Source organism: Charadrius vociferus, unplaced genomic scaffold (assembly GCF_000708025.1).
Source record: "Charadrius vociferus isolate BGI_N301 unplaced genomic scaffold, ASM70802v2 scaffold163, whole genome shotgun sequence".
NCBI lineage: Eukaryota > Metazoa > Chordata > Aves > Charadriiformes > Charadriidae > Charadrius > Charadrius vociferus.
Genome location: NW_009648332.1, coordinates 11,328,169 through 11,333,153, shown reverse-complemented (window position 1 = coordinate 11,333,153; position 4,985 = coordinate 11,328,169).

The window sequence follows — 4,985 nt, the reverse complement described above, 5'->3', positions numbered from 1 at the left end:
ATTTGACAACACTTAGCTCAAGTTTAATAGGTTACAGGTTTAATACTTCAGATAAATTTTCTAATGTGTGTTCACAGTGCTGCTTTTATATACTGAGTTATTCATGCAAAACTGTAATTGTACACAACAAAGGGTATTCTTTAGGTGTATATATATAGATCAATTTGGAAACTATTCTGCCACAAAAGACAATCATGCAATTCCTGGATTTCATTATGAGGGAAAAAATGCTCGTAGACACTATTTTCCTTTTCTGAACATAATTCATTGTAGCAGATACACTGTAATGGTGGCAATAATAGAATTTTATACATATATTTATATATTTTCATATGTATATCTGTTGTGTTAATTTAACTGAAATATTGGTGTTATAAAATGTACCACAACACTCTATATTGGCTAATGTTATTTAATGCAAAGTTTTTTAAAAGAAGCCAAAATAACTCTTGGATTCCTACGACTCAAAAATTCACCCTCAAAAAATTGCATTCAAAAGAAGTACAAAGTCTTTGGCATGTACTGTGTGTGTATATGTTCACTATTTTGTTATCAGTGATGATTCACTGTCTTGTGGCATTGGTGTTTACTCTCACACTGATTTTTTGGCTTGTCTATTTCTATGCATACATGTGTGTACTTATTTTCAAAATTTTTTGTCAGTGGTAATTTCAATGGAAATAAGCCTAGGAAGCTATCATACATGGTACTTGTGTTTGAATTCTACTTTATGCCCTTTTCCACAAGTTGTGACCTTTTAACCAGGCTATTTTTCTCTCTCGTGCCCCCTGAGCTTTGTCCCCGTAAGACTTTTGAAGTTTTATACCTTCAGATCTCTAGCAAAGAATAACAGGGCAGACAGAAACAATTCTTGGATAAAATGTCACGGATATAATCTAGTTCCAGATGAGAACTCTGATTTGTGTTTACTTAATCTTTAGTTTTCAAGTATATATGACTGTTTACATCTCTTCCTTTACCTTCAGCAAACGCTGAATTGATCTGTATCACACTGCAAATGTTGTTGCAGGTTTTGCCATCTGATAACTGTTGGAAGCTTTATATTCTGAGCCAAAAGGCAATGCACATAACCACAGGTGCATATGCTATTGCTATAAACTAGTATTTACTCTTACCCTCTGTTGTTCCTCTGACATTGGCTGAAGAGCAGCTATCCTTTATTCTCTAAGAATACTATATTTATTTATGTAGTTGTAGAACATAGCAGTATTTTTCCCTGGAAGTCAGGACTTGCAAGCACTGGGGGCAATGGAGATATTAATGGACCATTCTTTCAACTACATTGTCTGTCTTTATGTATGTATATATACATACACACACAAAATCTGGTTTCTGTTCAAACAATGTATAGCTATATTTTAACTACTGTGAGGCCTAAAATTCTTTCAGGCTAAAAATACCGTGAATATATAAAAAAAATAAACTTAATCACAAAGTGTTCTTAAGGTAGCCTCCTGGCTCACAATAATTGTTTATATGTCTGTAAAAGCCAACGAAAACTGTCTTGACATCCCTAAGATTAAAGTTTTTGTTGAAGAAGGAAAACTTTTGGTGTATTAAAAAGGCTAATATATTTTATTGTGTTATGTAAAGGTATAATGCTTCGGCATATACTCTATGCTGCATTTTCATTCTTGCAATAGGATTTCCCATATAGACAATCTTTTATCTGATTGTGTTAGGATTTTTGTTTTCCCCTTGACAGCTCTCATTAGTAGAGAAGTCAGTAGGGTCATCAACAAGGTAACAAGAGACCATATAACTACAGTTTTACTCAAGAACACGAAATGGAATTACATGCATTAACTGTACTTGGAATGTTTTTCTTGTAGCATTGGAGGTTGGAGACTGAATTTAGATAGGTACTGATGTAGCTTCTAGATCTTGATTTCTCCCTGTGAGACATCATGCTGAATACTTTGCACTGGATCCCTATTGGGAGTGGTAGAAATCATACCTTTCATGCTACTTATGGCAGCTGCAAGATAGCGACTCAGGAAGAGTCACTGATACGGTTTGGGGAGCTTTGGTGATTTTTCTTATTGTTCTTTGCACAGCAGGTGCTAGGGCAAATGTTTATCAGGAAAAAAACCTGAGGGTTAAACAGAACTAAAGAGAAATTCAAGCATGTTTAAACAGTTTTCTCCCAGGCGTTGTTCCAGTTTTTGATTTGCATACCTCTACCAAAATTAAATGGTGTTTTAAACGTAGCAATCTTTTGTATCCCTTATTTAATCCTTAACTCCTGACTTGAGAATTATTAATAACATTAAATATTAGTCTTTCAGTGTTAGCTGACTAGTAAATGTAAAAGATGTCTAAGAAGTCTTATTATTACCCTTACTGGAACCATTTCAGATACTTAAAAGGTACAAAAGACATGCTAATATTAGAATCCTGCTAGTGGAGCTACCCAATGAAGAATAAGACTATTCAATATAATACTAATTAAAATGAGATGTAAAAAGGGATCTAATACTAATTGGTTTTATCTCTAAATTACTAAATAGTTATAGTCTAGAGAAACAAGAATCCTATTATTCCTAATTTATTCTGTAACAGATAACTGCAATGGTTTAGAGATAGACAGAGGAATTCAGTTTTAGGATTGGTAAATCCTTGCTGACAATTTGGATTAGCTAACCAGTTAGTAAATGCAGAAATGCAAGTGATTTGACCTAACAGAATTAAAGGTGTTTAACTTAAATAATGGAGTGGTTTTTGCTTGTTAGACCTCTCTATAAAGAGTGTTTTGGAAAAGATAAATTAATGAATATTGGAGAAGTCACATTAGAAACAAATTCTATTTCTTTGTTCATGAAAGTTTATATTCTTTCCAGACTGCACAATAGACAGTACAGTATGTATGTGGAATGATTTGTTACTACTTTAAGTTCTGGTATCATTCTTCAAGTCCTATTTGTTGATTATAAAAACTGATTAAATGTAATTTTTTGGCAGATCTTTTGCCAATAGTATCTTACCAACAATGCTGAAACTAAATTGCAGAAACAGTTGTTGGTTTTTTTTATGGCACTATAGTGCAGCTTCCTTTTTATCTTTAGCAGTTTACTAGGTTAGGAAGAATAAGGTGAAAGTCTATAAATGTGGAATTAGCATCTCAGTTCAGAGAGACGTATATTTAGCTCTTGTAGATTATTTTTTTTTTTATCTCTTTCTTTCCTTGAACAGTGAAGGACCTTTTTCAGGGATTCAGGAAGTCATTCCTTTGTGAATGTAACATGGTATGTTGGTAACATCTCATTTTACAAACATGCAGACTGCTAGGATACGTGCAACAATGCTGTAGTTATTCAGACCCAGAATGTTTGGGCTTTATTGACGGATTTCTCTGCATCTTATTATTTAATTAAATGTATGAGGTAAAGCTTTTGTTCAATCATGAGTTATACATCTGTTTCAAATTAATCTAAACCACACCTAATGTCTTTGCCCATGTCTCTTTATATAAATGTACATCAGTCACCAAGTTGTCTCTTAAGTTTTTCTAATGCTGATTCTTAACTTTCTGAGTTTGTAAAGGAAACTGGAAAAACAGTCCCCTAGTTACTTAAATAATATAAATATTTTTTATTCAAAGAGATTCGTGTACCAGTAACCAGTTACATTATGGTCTTTAGATTCTCTGCTCATGGAAAGAATATCAGACTATGTTTATAATCATACATAATGCCAGATTGGAGACCATTTTCAAGAGGCAGCTAATCCATGAACATTATGAATTCCCAGTCTTCCAGGACAGCTCTCTAATGTGAGCCGTGAACTCTCAGTGCTCTAGTGCAGGTGTAAACCACAATGACCACCATGTTTTCTGTTGGATACTTTTGAAATATGCTAGTCAGTCTGTTCTTGTAATGAAATGACAAATAGGTCCAGGATAAGTTAACTGTAGTTTTGTATGGATTTCTGTTTTCTAATGGTTTGACTCATGTTTGCAGAAATACAAGACTGAGGTGGAGCGTTGCTTGCTGATGGGCTTTTCTAAGGCTCTTTTCCATCTGGTGTCATTTGTGTCCACGCTGTAACTTTTATAAAGGTTCCTTTACTATTTGGCCTGGCTGTTTTCATAAAATTTGAGGGTAGGTAATGATCTTTAACAACTCCATCCTACTGTCAAATTTGGTTAAAAAATTCAAAAACTTTTGGTGGACCCATCTAGAAGCAGACAGCATCTATGTGCAAATTTATTTGCATAAGAAAGAGATACTTTGGGGGAAAAAAAAGCTTTACTGACTGTTCTTCTGTTCTTGCCCAAATAACTGCCATTCCATCCTCATTTTCCCCTTTTTCTTTTATGGAGGGAAGGAGGTCTTTTGTCTTGGGGACATAGGAGAGGGGGGAACCTTTTTTTTAATTGTGTACTAATTGCAATTTATTGCTCTGTATCTTTTACAGTTCCAGGTTTCTCCAGAGCAGAGAAAACATGAAGAAACACAGTTTACAAACATGTATTTTCAGCCTTACCATGGGGGGCCCATACATTCCAGCTGGCAACACATTAGCTTCCGATTTGAAAGCCATGAGCTTTGTTCCAGCTCAGTTCTTAATTAACTGTATGTCCTGAGGTTAGTTGTCTGAAATTTCATTCATATCCTCTAATGCAATGGAAAGACATTTCTGATATCACTGAATTTTGGGCTAGATCCCTTACAGTTCTATTTCTGAACTCTACCTGAATTTAAAGTAGGATTATTTTTTTTTTTTAATGAGAATACTTATATAAAGTAGGATTATCATTTTTTGGATCTTCGTATGAAGAATCTTCTAAGTGCTAAGGGTATATAATAACTAATTAAGAGACTGGAGAGGTGCCATTTCTTTTGTGAATTGAAATTCCAGCTGATCTTGGGTTTAGTACAATAGATATGTTTGATGCCTATGTATCTGCATCTGAAGAAGCCAAGGATTGGCTTGTGGAGGTCCATTGACAGGAATTCAGCAGG